The sequence below is a fragment of the Ahaetulla prasina genome, chromosome 4, assembly GCF_028640845.1.
Source record: "Ahaetulla prasina isolate Xishuangbanna chromosome 4, ASM2864084v1, whole genome shotgun sequence".
Taxonomy (NCBI): Eukaryota; Metazoa; Chordata; class Lepidosauria; order Squamata; family Colubridae; genus Ahaetulla; species Ahaetulla prasina.
In genome coordinates this window covers 46,261,236-46,280,830 of record NC_080542.1, presented here as the reverse complement: position 1 = coordinate 46,280,830, position 19,595 = coordinate 46,261,236, and the positions used below count along the sequence as shown (strand labels likewise).

Below are 19,595 nucleotides of genomic sequence, written 5' to 3'. Positions count from 1 at the left end.
TTTAAAGAAAAGAGCCTTTCCTTTTCCACTGTTAAAGGTCAAAAATCTTAATTCTTAGGATTCACAAAAAGGAATTTCCACCTGCACTTGACTTGATCCTAAATACAAACCATTGCTTTTCCCAAATAGTTAAAAAACTTTATTTTCTAATTAGATGAGTGAATTAATTTTAAATATATATTTTAAAGATATTAAAGAATTTTCTTAACTTAAATCAGAACTGAGCAAGCAGTTGAGACCCTGCCCTTTACACCTTTGTTACAATCTCAGAATGCTAAGAAAGATGCAAAATGCCAGAGGTGACTAAAGATGTATTGGTCTAAATCTCAGTAGTTTAATACCAGGCAATAGTAAAATAGCGCCCTTCCCAGTCTGTTGAATAACTTTCATTAGTCCCAGTCAGTACAGGCAATGGCAAGATCTGAGAAAACTGTGATCAAACCATGTGCAAAGCACCTTTACCATTTTCTCTAAGTGTTCCATTAATTAATAAGCCTGTAAATTGTAAAGCTTTTCTGGGTGAAAAGTTCAACACTCTTCTGCCATCTCAGTATCTTTTTCAGTTCTATTGTTTAAATTGGAGACAAGCTTGTATGCAGTATATAGTTATACCACAGATTTATATAAGGGCATTACACTTGCTCTTCTTTACTAGAGACAAAGTAAGACAAAATAGCGTCCTTTGTTCCCATTTCTCTTTCTACTGTTTCATATAGAAACAGTAAGCCCAATCCAACTAAAGTTGTGAACAAAAGAGCAAATGTAATTCCTTAAGATTGAACAAAGCAGCCAACCAGCTCAACCACATTCAAGATGAGCAAAACAGCTTTTGTTCTCATGTGCAATTTTTGGCACATATTTGCTTATTGGATTGAGATAAATAATTGGTTACTTATTCTGTTCTCTCAGAATATTCTGAACCAGAATATTCATGCCCATGAAAGCATGATAAATATATACTGAGGGGGATTCTCCAGCATCTCATTATAATGGAAGCCGCTATCATGGTATGTGTTATCTGTTCCATCACCTTATTCAGTTTTCACATAACCACTTCTTCCTACACAGGAAAGATCAATCAATGAGATTATTCAACATCAGTTCAAGCCAGTGCTGTCCAAAGACGTCTCCATGGTCATGTGGCCGACATGACAAAACGGCTTTTAGCGCTGTTATCTTCCCACCAAAGTGGTCCCTATTTTTCTACTTGCATTTTTTACGTGCTTTTTAACTGCTAGGTTGGCAAAAGCTGGGACAAGTAACGGGAGCTCACTCCATTATGCGGCACTAGGGATTCAAACCGCTGAACTGTTGATCTTCTGATTGACATGCTACGGTTACCAGGAGTCAAAAACTGACTTGAAGGCATATACACAGACACTAGACCTGCACATTTTTACATAGGAAAGCATGATTTCAACAAATATCCTATTTGTTTGGAAGACCAAACAAAATACAAGCAATTAAAGTATTTTCTTTGATTAGTTATGGATCTTTTAGTGTCAATTGCCATCCCACAACCAAATATGGTGTGCTGACTGGAGAGCATGAAAAGTGTAGTCAACAAATTTAGAGGATTGGAATTTGGAGAAGCATTATGAAGAAATTATGCTTTCCACTTAGTGCATTTAGTTGTTAAAAGCAGATAAAGGTTAAAAAAATTACAGTTTTAATCCTTCCTAGTTTCAAGAGTCTAAATCCTTTTTATTCTTTTTTCAAGAAAAGAATAGGACAACAGTCTTGAAGAACCACTGTTTTGTTTTCCTCATCCACCAATAAATGGACAATATGATATATTGGTTTCAGCAATATGAACAGAGAGCCAGGCTCAAATCCTTCAACTTTGAGCCATCACTTTCCCACAATTTCCCTTACGTATCTGATGATACAATCTATTCAGAAATCAAAGAGGCCTCAAACCATAGCTCTTAGCTCCTATTCTTATCCACTGTTTAAGTTTCCATTTGCTTTTAACTTGTTGAATAGAAACACATCAAAGACTCCAACTGCTAATAAGCACTAAAGTATTTAATGCAAATATGTTAAAAGACTAATATTGATCTATTTGTTTCATTCATCTCCTGCACAAGAATCATATAGCATTAATAAGTAATCATAAATAAGTCATTTTTTTCATTCTGAGGCTACAGAAATCTACAATCCTGAAGTAATTATTTGAATCATGGTGCTTTCTGCATCAAGTATATGACTTTACTCTCATCAATGCACATTTCTCTTGTATGCTTTCCTTAACTCCTCCCACAACACAGAAAAAAACAATGCATTTGAAAGCTTATTTTATTTTTTATTAGAAAAGGGGTTGCTTTTCAAAAACCAAGGGTGGTCCACATTTCCCCTTTTAACAGCGGCCCTCTTGTAAGGAGACAGTTCTGGCTAAATGCTTCAGCATTACATATTTCCAGGTAAAGGGGGAGGGAGTGTTTCACAGGAAGAAAAACAATTAAAGCTTTAGCTAATTTATTGAGCAGTAAATTATTTGGTAAAGCAAACAAGTCATTTCATTAATCACACAATTTATTTTCCTCTCTTCAAAATAGCATATTTCAAGGCAGTTTAGGAACAGCAGCAAATACTACTGAATCCAAACAAACCCAACTACCAGTAATACAGTTAAATGAATTTGAGAGAGAGAGAGAGAGGTCTGCTAATAGAAAGTTTCATCTGGAGTTTAAAAGAACAACATCAAAGCATTTTTTTTTCATTGAACTACATATTTCTTTTTATATGCCACAAGCAGTCAGGAAGATTTTGGAAAATTTTAACCTGGATAGACTTTGAAACTGAGAACAGCAAAGCTAACCCTGTCCTAACAGAAAGAAAGATATTGCATATGTTTAAAATCTATCTAGTAAGAAATGTGGTTTCCAGTAAGAATAGGTAGGACTTTTTTGACCTGTGGGCACATTTGAAATTTTGAGAGCATATTTTAAGCAGCCCCACAAAATATTTGTCCAGACATGTCTTGGTGGTCACAGAAACCCTTTTATCAGAAGACAAGACAGTGGACATTGCTTACTACTACAGCTTTCCAGTCCTTTGAGTGACAAAGATACATAATTCCAATTAAATCCCCACAGGCAATCCTAAAAATAAGGATGACATTCCAATTTCATTTTTAAAATGATATATTTTAAGGAAATAAATTAGATAGCGAAGAAACAGCAATATTTAGAAAAAATGTGGCATAACACTATCCCAGGAATTATTGCTTCTGAAGAGTTTACTAGATCACTGCAATTGTTCTGAACAGACTATTGCTGGTGCACCAGTCTTACCTTTAAACAGTCTATGCAAGAGGTTAATTAGGAACAAAAGAAAGGTTTAGGAACACTTCAAAGTACATACCTAATGTTTCAGAGTGGGATACAACTTGACCATAAGATTTAATCTTTGCTTTCCTAAACAGAGTTCCTCTGTCTTCTCCACCATCCTTCAGTTTATTGAACCTGATTATTATTGAATTTTCTTACCCTTTCAAAGATTTATCAGCCAAAAAATAAGGGAGCCTTATCAACATATTGGTAAAACCCAACCCCAAAAATTGAATGACCTGTCTCTGGATTTTGAAACAGAATTATTTAAAAATGACAAAGGAACCACGCAGAATACTGCAGTATATGGGCAAAAAAAGGAAAATGAATTTTCGAAAATAGCTATTCAGTGCTAGTGAAATGCTTCCAAACCTCTTTCAGAAACAAATCTTGATAACACTGAAAATCAAAAAATCCTGAGAATTCAGATCTCACTTTAGGTATCATTTTACCCATCAGGGCCATAAAGAATTTTTTCTTTTTAAAAATTTATATCTGAACACATACACCAAACATTAATACTACCAAGGTATTTTGTTTAGAAAAGTAAACCTAAAACAGCAATGCAAATAATCAGTCTCATAAACTGTAGAGTTGTAAGGCAATTAATTCAGGAATGGAATCATGCTTAACTGGCCAACTGCAATGATAATCTTCCTGATTTTAACTACTTTCAGAAGTAGCCAGTTAATATCAGTTGTATCAGCCTATTCCAGGGCCGTCAAACTCCCAGCCTGCAGATGCATCACATGATGGCCACGCCCATGCCCAGTTTAGCAAAGGGGAAAGAAGTCCTGATACTTCATGCTGCTGTGACAACATGAGTTTGACACCCCTGGCCTATCGGATTATAAAATAATTAATATGCTGGGAGTCACAAGAAAAAAAATAGGGCAATCATGAAAATAAATACTAGTCACCACAATTTTATAGTTTTTTACTTTTATTATCTCTTATTTTTTTTTAAATTAAAAATAGTATTTTTTTTCTGATTTACTGCCAAATTTTCACTGATCTTTTTTTTGTGGCACATTCTATATTAAAGAGCCAAAAACTATTAATACATGTAATTTATGTATGAAGTATCCTTTGTTCACTGTAACAAAATTTAGTAAATTCTCGCAGAGCTGCTAGTCTAACTGTAACGCTATTCTAGTAGCAAAAGACTAAGTTGTACAACAAAAGCTAAAAGCCTGATCCAGAACTAGTCATTCATACATAAACTGTCTTGTTATTAAGATCCATTGTTCTGGGAATGCAGAATCTTAGTATTTCAGACACAAAAGAGTACTTTGTATTAGCTATAGCAGCTGATAAGTATGAAAGCTATTTGGGTATAAGGCCAACAATCCTAAACTTATAGGATTCCAATAATTACAAAACTATGCTCAAGGTTACTATACCTTCTTGATCTTTGTCTCTCCTTCCAACTCCCCCAGCATAGTAAATTATTGCATTCTTCCCTACTACTATATGCTATTTGAATTCAGTTGCTTTCATTTGGAAAAAACATGGTTAATGCTGATAGGCGAAACCTCAAAATGATTTCACTTATTTCAAATAAGATCTATTTTAATAGATACATTATCAGCGAAATCAATATCCCAGATGTTTAAAAGTTATGGTCTTTTTCTCAAACGTACCGTACTTTTCGGCGTATAAAACGCACCTTACGTTTTTGGGGAGGAAAATAAGAAAAAAGCTGATCTGCAGGTGGATTGGCCTCCTGGAACCAGCTGTTCCCAGAGGTGAATTTTAGCAAAAGGTTACTTAGTTGTGAGCTCTGAACCTTGCTTTTTTGGGGTTTTTTTCTGCCTCTGAAACTGTTTCAGAAAAAAACTTTTTTCTGCCTCTGAAAGCCTCCAAAACAAGCCTCTGAAGCTCTTTTTGGAAACTTCTTTTCTGAAGTTCTGTTTGGGGGCTTCTTTTCTGAAGCTTCTTTCAGCCTCTGAAACCTCCATTTGAGAAGCTGGGTGGGATGCACCCAGATTCACCCTTTTTTGGGGGGAAAGGTGTGTCTTATACTCCAAAAAAATATGGTACCTTTTAAACAGCTTCTATCATTCCCATGCAGCAATCTGTAAAATTCCAGCCCTTAAAAACTTATCTCCTCCAAATGACACCATTGAATATCAATGGCAAGAGGTCAATATTTAATATTTGTGAAAATAAACTACAGGAACATCCATTAGGCATTCAAAAGTCTTAACACAGCTATTTTACTTTTAAAATGCCAAGTCCACAAGCAATTTCATAGAGTCCCCAATTTCAGTTTCATCTCTTCAAGGGGTATTTCTAGTGATACAAGCTCTATCACTGTAGTCAAAAGTTGTCAGAATCTACCAGATCTTTTTTGGTTTTATGACAACTGTAACTTAATGAAAACTCAGAATTTTAAAACAATAGTATATGAAAAAGCATACATGCTAATTATTTTCACATTTTAACCAAGGCTCTAAACATGTATTTTATTTTTAAAAAAACAATCTTGTTAACATAGCAATAGGAAATTAAATTCATACGACACTTATGATTAAATCAACCTCTTATAAAATAAGATGAATAGAAACAGCAGTTGAACATCAGATATAATAGAATTTCGTGAGTATTTCTGTATAATTTTGTAGCTATTTTATTCTTCTGCACTTTGACTAACTTTGTTAATACGATATAAATTATTATATCAGTATCTTCAATGTTTTCAAATCCTAATTCAACAAAGGCTCATTTGGAGTATAAGTCAGGTATGATTTCTATCTTTCTGTCAAAATATTTATCCCCTATAATTTTTTTTGTAACTTTTCTATAACTTGTTTTTTAACCTATGACCTTAAACAACTAATTAGAGCTCCCTTTCCTTAATTAGTAAGTACATGAAATATCTTTATACCCAGTAGCAAAGAAATTCACAGTATCAAATAAACTATGCCTTAACATTTCTATTTATGAGCATAAACACAAACACATCTAAATGAAATAACCAGCTTCCCTATCTGAAAAGAATGTTGGTCTTACCCGATATGCTTCTCATTGTACTGGAAGGATTGACTTAAGCCGGGCTTACAGTTTGTTGAATTCACTTTCCTTTGCACCAGCACCCACACACATCTCCTTCACTGGGTGACTGAGTCAAATTCTGGACATGGTCAGTAGGAGAAGGAAGGATCAAGGATCTGATTGACTCAATCTCCAAAGCAGAAGAGAAGTCTACAACCCACACAATTGGTTTAGCCTTTCAGTACACTGGAGAATAGCAGGTTCCCAGCCAAAAGCGTTGGGCTACAATTCCCAACCATGGCTAAAATCTAAAGATATGCTCTCATATATAGTTTTTAAAGCTTATTTCTACTTTACATCATCAAAATGATTTGAGATAGCTATATTCAGAAGCAAAACCCAAAAAAAAACCTCTAAATAGGTAAATATATCTGGTTTGTCCTATGAACGGGATAGTCTCTTTATCCCTAATAGCAAAACCTCACCTGTGATTATGAGAACTGCAGCCCAAAGCATCCAAAACGGGAAAAGAAGACCAAATTAAAAAGAACACTGAACATTCCATAACTAAGTTGGAAATGATGAGAATCATTGTTTAGAAAACTAGCCTGAACAAAATGCTGATCAGTCTTTCTATCCTACTGAAAGGGTAAAAGAGACTGCACCTGCTTCTCATGAAAAAGCATAATATTTATATCCACTTGCAATTAACGGGTTGGCTGTACTCATAATACTTAGATGGGGTGTCAAACTCATGCTGTCAAGGTGGCGATATTAGATGTCTTTGCTGAACTGGGCAGGGCCAACATGTATTGCATCCAGCCTTGAGTTTGACACCCCGACTTAGACAAACCAAACCTAGACAGTTCATTTCCCACAGCTATTGGTGAACCAGCAGGCATATTTGCCACTTTTAGCCATTTTACAGCTTAGTTTTATCTTCTCTAAGTCAGAAAGGAGTTACAAATTATTTCAAATGATTTCTCCCGGTTTGTTTTTCTTACTGTGCTAACACAATCACATAAAAGTAGCGTATATAGCTCTCCTTTCTATATTCTCCACAACTATGAGATAGGTGATTAGAGAATGACTAGCCCAAAGCCACTCACTGAGCTTCTGTAACCTATATTTCTTGTTCCTAGTCCAGCAGCACCTTAACCCATGATAGTAAAATGGTTCTGCAAGTAAGGATAATTTTATGTTTTAGATGTTAATAAAGAGTGATTCCTTGAAAGACAGTATTAAATTGATTTTAAAAAATCAAATATTAAACATTGGGCATCAAGCTTTAAATCTCAGGAGATATGGCATTCAGAAATTCCAGCTATAAAGTTGTTATAACTTTAAATTATATGTAAGTTTTGTGAAGAAACATTTGAGAAAATGGGATCTTATTCACAATTATCCAATTGTGTAAACATGCATAATGTTTCACTATGTTAAGGAACTGACTTCAATGTCAGTTAGTTATGTTTTATAACTGAATCGAATACACAGGTTTAACTTATATCTAAAAAGAATCATCATTCACCAACAGTAGGCACTTATACAGCAGAATCTCATGTAACTTTATTTAGAAGTCACATTCAGTTAATATATGAATCCAATTAACTATTTTATTCAAGTTAAACATAATTTACTGTAAAGTTTAAAGACAGCAACTTGATTAGAAGTGAAGCCTTCATGTTGAATCTGCTAGTGCAGTAATACTTGAACAATTCAAAGTGTTGGCTTGAACAATTCAAAAAAGTAGTTTCAAACAGGTTCTAGAGTTTGTGACAACCAGAAGTACTTTTTACAACGTTTAATTCCTGCAGAAGTTTTTTACCTGTTTTATTTTTAGAATTATGCATCATAGGTAAGAGTATATACCGTATGAGCCATCATGCAATTGAAAGTGAGAAAGAAACAATTTTCTAATGCTTAGAATACAAACACCAAGTTAATGTTCTCATATTAAAGTGGCAGCAAACAATTATGCAACACTGAACAGGTTTTAAATCAAAGGATTGAAAATGCCATTTCCCTTTCCAAACTAAGGTTCATCTTATTTTAACAATTGTATCTCTTTTCTGAACTGATCTAAAAGGTCAAAGAGTGAGACAGAATTTTCAATTTTAAGAAAAAAACTGAGAATTACATTTGCTAGTTTACTTTAAGATCTAAGTAATTAATTCTAAATTATTGGTGGAAAATACAGAGAGCATAACATGTTTAACTAGGGGAAATTCACTAGAGTAAGCAAGACAACTATAAATCTAATTAAGGAGGGGGGGAAGCATGTTCATAAGTACAAATGAGTAAGTATACTTGATAGTAAAATGTCATTAAGAACCACCTTCCTAGCACACCTTCTATGCTACTTATTACATTGATCCAAGTCTATACTCCAAACAGCAATTTCAGATTCTATTACAATAAAAAGGGAAATCTCACACAATAGACATTAAGCAAAACAAGTATAATTTAGGTAAGGCTTCCCCAAAACTGTATTAAAAGTTTGGTTGGTTAGAATTTATAAATAAGCCCCATAATAACATAAAAGTTACTTTAGAAAGTACCATGAGAGAAGAGATGGAAAAAGAAGCAAATTCATTGTTGATTGTAGAAGCTATAGCTATAAGGATACAGCATGCAGTCTCCACAAGGCGCACACAAAAATGACTGCCAACCAGCCACGTGACGACAAAATCTCCAATACAGGCGCGCTCACGGGGGCGCGCGCACACACAAGATGTTTGAGAATGGAAATTGGGGGTAGATTTGGACGGATGTGATGGAACTTTGGGAACGCCGGAGTTCGAATGTTACCGAGAAGTATACTGGAAAGCAGCATGTTTATGAAAGGGGGAGGAGACAAGGAGATCAAGCTACTAATACAAAGAAAATAAACATCTTCCAATTGGGAAGCTTTCTGCGTTAACAGACGAGCAAAGCCTTCAAGTTAAAGTGTCGCCATAAGAAACCAGCTTTTCTTCTTCCCCTCCCCCAATTTGCACTGAAAACGCAATACTTCGCATAAGCGCGCACGTACATGGCTAATTTTTTTAATGCCGCTTTAACAATAACAGTAACAACAGCAGCAACCGAGGGACAGGCCCGTTACAGAAGACGTTATCGTGTTGCGTTGAATGAGGGAAGTACTTTACAAGTGCTATTGTAAAAAGGCCAGCGGGAGTGGTCGCCTCAATTCCAAACATTAAACAAAGTCAATCTTTTCCAGTTCCCTCTCTTCTCCACCCCCTAGGATAGACGACCGGCTGCAGAGCTTATTCCCTCCCACCCCCACCTCCGTCCCACACTTAACTGTTAAGGGAAACTAAAAGCTCTTTTGTAACCCTGTAAAAGCGCGACTACCCCCAACTGCACAGCTTTATGGCTTTCCCTTAAAGGTAATGAGGTAGAGAAGAGATCGCATTGTAGTTGCAGGACAGCGCAAACGCCTGAGAGTGTTGCAAACACATAACAGGTAAGAACGGGAAAGTAGCAAGGAAAAGGGGAAAAAACATATCATGAAGCATTAAGAACGTGGCAGTACCTTACACTTCAAATAAAGAACCGGACAGGTAAGTTTCATTACGATTACGGCTTTAAAAAAAAATAAAAATCTCTCCGCAAAAATAAAATGCACATCTTAGAACCAGAAATTAAAAGGCAAACGAGTCGGAAATCGAAGTCGGGGGAGAGGAAAAAATAAGGGTCATAGAAGTTGTTTTCTGGCCGCTGCGGGCTCGTGCGGGGTACAGGCAGCCAGTAGCGCTAACAAAGACAGCGACAGAAGGGCCGAGCAAGGGCAACGGGAAAGCCAAGCAAGCAATCGAGTAAAGCAGGCAAAAGCAAAGCAAGCAGGCGGCGACACCTACCACGTGACGGAGCTGAGAGCAGAGTCCGGGCGGATCCGGCCCGACGCAAAAAATATATATATGTATGTAGTAATAATAAAAAAGGGCGCAGTTTGCAAACAAGGCGAATGCGAGTAGCAGAGTCTTCTTCCTTCGCTCCCGCCACCACAAATCGTCTTCTCGCCGTTGCTGTTCTCTCTCGGTCGCTACCCTCTCTCCCCCTTCCTTCCAGCCCCAACTCCCCCTTTCCCTGCCCGCCTGCTCCCTGCTCTTCTGCGGGCAAGGAGGGCGGGCGGGCAGGAAAAGGGCTGGGGAAGGAAGGGACTTGGGGAGGTGGGGGGGGCGGGAAGGTTGCCTTCTCTTTTGCAACCACCCCCACCCCACGCACCCAAGAGGAGGGAGAGAGGCGGCAGCAGCGATTGGGGGGGTGAGAAAAAAAGGTGCTCCTGGCTTTCTCCCCCCGGCGGCGGCGGCTGTTGCGGTGCCTCCTCCTCCTCCTACTGCAAAGGAGGGTCTCCCGCTCTTCTTCAAAGTGGGGCACAATGTGCAACAGTCTCTGCGGCGTTTCCTCCTCTCCGCCTTCGCCCCCCCTTTTTGCCTTCGTACCCGACCCTCCACCCGCGTACAACAGAAGGCAGCCGCAGCAACCGCGGAGGTGGCGCTACTGCTGTTTTTCTGCTGCTAGATAATGTTCGGGGGAAAAATGGCGGCTGAGCTCCTTCTCTGCTCTACCCTCCTCCTCCTCTCCTCCTCCCTTTAATCGGAGAATGCACCGGGCAGGCAAGGCAGGGGGAAGGGAAAGCAAAAAGAAGTGGGGGGGGGGACGAAACACAAAAACGGAGGCGCTAGCGCCACCGTCGGTTTCCGATGCGCACTGCGGGGTTAAACTACAGCTTTGCAGCTAAAAACCTGCCTTGCGCGCGAGCCAGACAGCTACCAAAGCAAGTTAAAAAGGCGCGTGCACCTAGCTCAGACGGAAAAATGAATGGCCCGACGGCTAATAGAAAATGATCAATCAGTAGAGGAGCAGCAATCAGCTGCATACTCCGGAAAATCTGTGGAATTAAGAGCTATGAAAACTATTAAAATACTCAAAGGCTTGATAAAACTGACTCTAATGCATGTCTTTAGGAACAAAATTATGTTTGTGATATTCACAATATACGTAATACTTTAAAACTGTGTGCCAAAGCACCTACCACCAGTCTTTCCCAGTAATGGGGCATATTACTCAGTAATGAGGCACATTAGAAGGGTAGAATATTTTCAGAATCTATTAATCTTATCTTTTCCAGGGAAGAAAAGAAACCAAACAATAAAAAATATGATAGGATCAAACTGATTATTGAAAGTTCTTTATAGGAAGTACAAATTATTAACTATCAAGTAGTCAAAATGGGGTTTTTATTATATTGTAATCTTCCAAATTAAGCAAGTTGGCTATTTGGCAATGTATTAAATATTGTATACTTTCTCTGAAAACATCTTGCAGACTCACACTAACTCTTCCCCGTTCATTTTAATAATAGAACTCTGGGATTTTCAATTATAGTGCATAAAAAGAGGAACATTTCTTTCTAACTATGCTGAAGTATGTTGAATTACACTGAGGTAGTCCAAATGCACTAAAAACAATGTATAATTGCTATGTAGACATTCAGCCAATTGGGTTCAGCAGGCTTTAACATATCCAAATACAACTAATAAAGTATATTGCTTTTTGTTTGTTTTACAGACGGAGAATTTTTTTGAGATCTAGAAAATTCCAATAGAAGAGAACTCCATATATGCAAAGCAGTAACAACAGGTCTTATGCAGGTCTCTGTAGGCCTTTTCCAGCCTAAAAACTTTCCAGATGTTGACTAAATTTTTCCCTATGTTGGGAATTATGGGAAAGGCACTGAATTGAAGTAAGTTCAATAGTTTTCCACCTAGCATATTTGTCTGCACAAATATCCTAAATACTGGAACATCGCATGAAGACCAAATGCTTTTTGTCTTAACTACATAAATCTTAGATGTTCTTTCATCTTGCAATGCTGGTTTAAAAAAAAAAACAATTCCAGATGTGCCACACACAATTATAAATGCTGTGCTGGCTAACCAGCATAATAAAGCATCACAATGCCACTGTTATACATTTTGCAGATCCTAATTATTTCAATAAATAAAAATACGAACTCTCAGTTTTTACTTTCAGCTACTGGTTTCTCTACCTATGTAATATAATTTCTTGGCAAAGAGTTTAACAATTAAAAAAACCTTTCACTTTTGAAGTGGTAGATTTACTATTAGAAATGCTAACAGTTCAGTACACTAACATAAATGAATTGTAATCAGATTCCTTAAGGCAGGAACTTACATTTCCCACCAGCACCACCAAGTGTCTGATAAGTTTTTTCTCTTCTGTTTTGCTTAATTTGCAGCCTTATAACCAACAATCTAGATTACTTTAGGTATTCATGCAACGGCAAATATTTCCTTCATCCTTCCAGATATGATTCCAAAGAATCATACATTATAGTAACCCACTGTTTGCATATAAAAACTACAATTGCATGTTCACATAAAATACTAAGCTAAAGATTCTCAAATTTTGTGATATTAAGACTCCCTAAAATGTTGAATTGTTTCTTGTTACAAAAAATTCCACCATTAATCAAAGTAATAACTTGAGATGAAATAAATCTATCGCTTATTTAGGGCAGCCATATTTTCATCTTGATATCATATAAAAAATGTAACTGCAGAGAAAAAATAAAAATAAACGAAACAGACTTGCACAGATTCCAAAAGCTATGAATGTATTAAACTGAAGACACAAAAATAAAATCCAAGAGAAGCCAATTCAATAACTGGTGGTAATGTCAATGGATTACCAATATCCAATAATAGTTTGTCACATGATCAATAGGTATCAATTGCAATAGTCTGCAGACATGAGATTTTTATTAATCCCGATCCATAAAGAACCCTATAGTCAGGGCAAATTATAGAAACACAATCAACAGCAGACAAGAATACATTGAATCAGTTTGTAAATTAGCTATACAATTTTTTTCATTTCAAAATAATATTCTGTAAGAAATAAATCTTAAAGTCCAAACTCAAAGAAGGAAGTACCATCAAGGAAATCAACATCTGAGCAATTCCAGTCACACAGCTGGACTCTGGCAGAACTAAAAGCCATGGATAGAAAGATAAGAAAAATAATGACAATGAATCATGCCTTTCATCCTCCCAGCAACATAGGCAGACTGTACCTACCAAGGAAATTAGGTGGGCATCTATGTTGCAAATACATCAGATGGTTAAAGGGAAAAAAAGAGCATTAGAAGAATATCTGAAGGCCAGTAAAGAAGATGCACTGAAAGCAGTATACCAGGAAGCCTTACTGACTATTAGCAAGACTAAACTGGCCTACAAGAAGGACCAAATGAGAAAGAGAATGGAGGCATGGGAAGACAAAACATTATATGACCAATACATTTAACAAATAGCAGGGAAAACAAGACCTGGCAATGACTAAGAACTGGAAATTTGAAGAAAGAGACAAGGGGGCTAGTTCTGGCTGCACAAGAGGAAGCCTTAAGAACAAATGCATATACATGAATACAAAGACAGCAACAGACAGCAAATGTCACCTATGCAAAGAAGCTGAAGAAACAGTAGATCACCTGGTTAGCAGCTGCAATAAGATTGCTCAGACTGACTACAAGCAAAAGCATAACAATGGTGCATTGGAAGTTCTGCAAGAAATATCATTTGCCTACAAGCAAGAACTGGTGGGACCATAAAATAGAGAAAGATATAGAAAATGAAGAAGTTAAATTGCTCTGGGACTCTAGAATTCAAACAGATGGGCACCTGCCACGTAACACCCCAGATTTAACAACTATTGATTTAAAAAAAGACAAAAAAGTCTGGATAATGGACATGGCAACACCTAGAGACAGCAGAATAGTAGAGAAAGAACTGGAGAAGATCACAAAATACAGAGGCCTGCAAATAGAAACAGACCGACTATGGCAGAAGCAAGCAAAGGTAGTCCCAATAGTAATAGGTGCCTTGGATGCAATCCCAAAACAACTGGGGCACCACTTGAACACTACTGGCATTGACAAATTCACTGTCAGTCAATTGTAAAAGGCAGCTTTACTCAGAAGTGCTTACATTCTGCGAGGATATCCCAGGTCCTTGGAAAGGATTTCATAGACAAAAATGCCAAATCCAGTCTGAACATCTGGTTGACTGGTGCGACAAACAACAATGCCAATAATAATAGTTTCTCTCTTACAGGTAAAACAAAACTGTGGAAGAGGAAAAACACGGCTTAAATGACTACATGAAAGAAGAAAAAGCCTCTGCTGAAGGAGAACAAGGGAAATCTCTTGAAAATAATGAGATTGAAAGAATATCAAAAGGAAACAATTGAGCATCGAGTTTCTAACTGGAAAAGGAAGTCTATGTACAGTCAATACCTGAAGGATATTGAAGGAAAAACTGATACAAAGTTAACCTGGAGATGGTTGACATCAGGGGTGCTGAAGAAAGAAAGTGAAAGCTTCTTTTTGGCTGCCCAAGAACAAGCCCTGCAACCAATTCCATGAAAACAAAAACTCAACATTTCAGTGACAACAGCAAACATTGCTTATGCAACAAGAAAGATAATTTCTCATTGCAGTGGATCACCTTAACAGTAGCAGCAACAAAATCTCACAAACTGATTATCTACAATATCATGATCGAGTTGCCAAAATCATACATTGGAAGCTTTGCTAGAAATTTGGATTCAAATGCACAAAAATTACTGGGAACACCAAATTGACAAAGTTCTTGAAAATCAACAGGTCAAAATCTTGTGGGACTCTCCAATCCAGACAGACAGACATCTGGCTACAACACAGTTGACATCACTATTGTAGAAAAGAAAAATCGTCTGGTTTATTGATATGGCAATATCAGCTAATGCACAAATTGAAGGGAAACCGCTAGGAAAAAAAAATACAGTAGTACCTCTGGTCACGAACGCTTCTGGCCACAACCAAATCTGGTTCTGACCAAAAAATTCACACTTTTTTTTCCGCGGCCGATCTCCCCTTCTGCACCATTTTTTTTTGTAAGTGCCAAATTTCCCAAATTAAGTTCAGGTCATGACCAAATCAGTTTACACCAAAGTTATGCAACAAATTATGGTCGTGACCAGAGGTTCTACTGTACTGCGATCTGCAAATTGAAGTTGAGCGACCATAAAGGGAGAAATGGTAGAGGATGGTAGAGGATAGCAAGACCTGGAAGAACGCTGTCCATGGGGTCATGATGGGTCAGACACGACTTTGCAAGTAACAACAACAACAACAAAAAGGGAGAAATCAATGGTTGTACCAATAGTAATAGAAGCCCTTGGAGCAACACCCAAAGGGCTGCCTAGATACATGGAATTTTTGAACTTATTAGACCTGAATATTCTGAATTTGCAAAAAGAACCCTTACTTGGAACTCCTATATACTCAGATGTTACCTTAACAGCTCTTAAGTTCTTGTTTAGGACTTGAACTGTTACGTTTTTACCAGTCCTAGAGTGTGAATCAAATTGAAGATTAAATCTAATCATCATCATCATCATCATCATCATCATCCTAAAGCTATACGGAAAATCAGAAATTGAAATCCAGTCACTGACCAATACAGTTTGAGTTTTCAGCATTGACTTCAGCAGGGAGTGGCCTGGACAAATGTGCCACAGTGGCACTGAAGAAAGGGAAGATCGTAGAAAGTGCTGGAATTGAAATGCCCAATGGACAAACCATCAAGTGCAACCAACCCGAAGCCTACAAATACCTGGGCATACTGCAGCTAGACAATATCAAGCATGGGCAAGGGAAAAATGTGGTCAGCAAAGACTACATGCAAAGGGTCAGGAAACTACTAAAAAATAAACTGAATGGCGGTAACACCATCAAGGCTATAAACAGCTGGGCCATACCCATTATGAGATATACTGCTGGAATTTTAAACTGGACACAGGCAGAGCTGGACAACCTGGATAGGAAAACAAGAAAACTGATGACCATACACTATGCGCTGCACCTACGTAGTGACATTGACAGGCTATATTTGCCCAGAAAGGTAAGCGGCAGAGGACTTTTGCAAGTGAAGCAGACAGTTGAAGAAGAGAAACATGGTCTGGCAGATTATGTGAAAGACAGTGTTGAACCAGCTTTGATGGAGGTCAATAAGAAGAAGCTGTTAAAAGTACAGCAAACCAAGTATCAACATAGGAAAACAGCGATGCAAACTTGAGCTGACAGCTAATGTAACAAAGCACTGCATGGACAGTTCCTTGAAAAGATCCAAGGAAAAGTAGATAAGGAAAAGACCTGGTTATGGCTGACCAACGGAACATTGAAGAAAGAAACAAAGGGCCTGATTCTTGCGGCCCAAGAACAAGCCATTAGAACAAATGTAATCAAAGCCAGAATAGAAAAATCTGCTGATGATCCCAAATGCAGACTCTGCAAAGCAGCAGATGAAACCATTGATCACATACTGAGCTGTTGTAAGACAATAGCTCAGACCGACTACAAACAACGTCACAACACAGTTGCTCAGATGGTCCACTGGAACTTGTGTCACAGCTACCATCTGCCTGTAGCAAAGAACTGGTGGGATCATAAGTGTTGTGCCTCGCCCGCCTTCCTCTCCTAAGCCGGGCCCCTCCCATCTCCTGCTATCTGAGTCAGAGTCTGATAATGAAGAGGAACGGCCTGGCATGAATCCAGCCCCCAGCCCTGGCACCATGCCCAGACAGAATGTCAGGAATGAGCAAACAAACCTCCCTTCTACAGCGTGTGAGCACGAAGCCAGCCACATGCTAGAATTGCCAGCAGCAGATCAGGAGGACGGAAAGTCACAGTGGATGGATCCCCGCTTCCGGAGAATGGAGAGGCGATGTCAGCAAAAGGAAGGGGGGGGGCCAGGCCTGGATAAGTGCTGAGTCATGGAGCCACACCCCATGGCTTATATAAAGGATCTGCTTTTTGGCATTCCTTGACTCAAGCAAAGTCTCATCTGGTTTGCTGAAGTCACCTCTTGGATTCCTGCCTGCCCTGAGAACTCTGACAGGAATTTGGCAAAGCTGCAGAGGCTTCGCGGCCACACTTGATACAGACTTCCCAGACCCGGCCATCGGAGGGGGAGGGGGACATGTCAATAAGCCTGAAAAAGTGACTGAAAATGAGCATGTGAAACTACTTTGGGATTTCCGAATACAGACTGATAAAGTTTTAGAACACAATACCCCGGATATCATGATTGTGGAAAAGAAAAAAGTGTGGATAGTTGACATTGCTATACCTGGTGATAGCAGAATTGATGAGAAACAACTTGAAAAACTCACCAGATATCAAGATTTGAGAATCGAATTGCAAAGACTCTGGCATAAACCAGTGCAGGTGGTTCCAGTGGTACTCGGCACACTGGGAGCTGTGCCTAAAGACATAGGCAAGCACTTAAAAGCGATTGGCGCTGACAAGTTCACCATTGGTCAGCTGCAGAAGGCCACCTTACTGGGATCTGCTCGCATAATTCGCCAATACATAACACAGTCCTAAACGCTTGGGAATGTTCAACTAGTGATCTTTGATACGAAATCCAGCATAGTTATCTCGTTTGCTGTGTATATTGTCATTTTGTATAAATAAAATAATAATAATTCCGTATTCAATCATCTGATGGAAAACAGTTTGTATCCAGTAGAACAAAAAGGAAGTTGTAAAAAATCAAGAGGACCAAAAGATCAGCTGCTCATTGACAAAATGGTATTTAAAAAATGCAAAACGAAGAAAAGCAAATTTAAACATGGCATGGATTGATTACAAGAAGGCATTTGACTCATTACCCCACAGCTGGATTAACACCTGTCTGGAAAACTTTGGAATCAGCAAAAATATTTGTACATTTTTGAAAGCAAATATGCAAAAATGGAAAACAGTTTCAGCAGCAAATGGGCAAAACATTGGTGAAGTCAACATCAGACGAGGAATCTTCCAGGGGGATTCACTTTCACCATTACTGTTCAACATCGCATTAATATCATTGACAATAATCCTATGAAACACAAAACTGGGATACCAAATCTTAAGCCAACATGGCAAGATAAACCATCTACTATATATGGATGACTTAAAAATGTATACGAAAAGCCCCACTGATCTTAAATCAACACAGTTCAACTGTTCAGCAGCAACATCAAAATGAACTTTGGACATGAAAAATGTGCTATATTATCCATGCAGCAAGGAAAAATGAAAAGAATAGAAGGAATAGAACTGGGAAATGGAAACATAGTAAAAGCATTAGCAAAGGATGATGGCTACAGATACCTAGGCATATTGGAAGCAGATAACATCTTGAATGGAAAAGTCAAAGAGTCAACTTAAAAGGAATACATCAGGAGGGTCCGCAAAATATGAAAATCAAAGCTGAATGCTGGAAACATAATTAAAGGCATTAATATATGGGCAGTTCCAGTGATACACTACTCAGCTGGAATCATCAACTGGACTTTGGCTGAACTAGAAAACTTGGACCGGAAAACATGCAAACTTTTGAATATGTACCACGCTTTACATCCACGAAGTGACATCAACAGGTTGCACCTGCCAAGAAAAATAGGGGGCAGAGGGCTATTGCAAATCCATCAAACTGTGGAAAAAGAAAAACGAAGTGTGAATGATTATGTGAACCAAAGTACAGAAAAATTGCTGCAGGCTGTAAAAACAGAGAATATTATAAAAACAACAGAAACAAAGGCAGAATATAAGGAAAAACAGCTGGATGACAGATTAAATAGATGGAAAACCAAAGCTTTGCATGGACAGCACTTGAAAAACATTGAAGGAAAATGTGATGACAACTTGACATGGGAATGGCTTAAGATGGGAGCCCTCAAGAAAGAAACGGAAGGTTTAATACTCGCTGCTCAAGAACAAGCACTACAAACTAATGCCATGAAAGCAAAGATACAAAAATCCATCGACAATCCAAACTGCCGACTTTGCAATAACAAAGTCGAAACTGTTTCACATTTAATATGTGAATGCAGCAAAATCGCACAAACTGATTACAAAGCTAGACACGACTGAGTTGCTAAATTAATCCACTGGTCATCCTGTAAAAAATACGACTTGCCTGTATCCCAAAAATCATGGGAACGTAAAGTGAAAAAAGTTATAGAAAATGAGAAGGTGAAGATCTTGTGGGACTTTCAAATACAGATGGATCGTCACTTGGAACACAACACACCAAATATCACAGTTGTGGAAAACCGAAACGTACAATTTATTGACATTGCGGTACCAGGAGATGCCGAAGTTGAAGAAAAAGAACTGGAAAAAATCATGAAATATTGTGATCTGGCCAT

At 38.0% G+C, this 19,595-nt stretch overlaps 1 protein-coding gene across 2 annotated transcripts in view; it reads right to left on the bottom strand.

Annotated features, from left to right (window-relative positions):
• Positions 1–19,595, bottom strand: part of KANSL1 (KAT8 regulatory NSL complex subunit 1) — a 153,079-nt gene that overhangs the window by 116,189 nt on the left and 17,295 nt on the right. The window contains exon 1 of one of the 2 annotated variants that reach the window (XM_058181971.1): positions 10,193–10,913. The exons of the other annotated variant lie outside the window; for it this stretch is intronic. The gene's annotated coding sequence lies outside the window, so the exon portion shown is untranslated. Of the gene's footprint in view, positions 1–10,192; positions 10,914–19,595 lie in introns of those variants that run through there. 2 annotated transcript variants of the gene reach the window in all.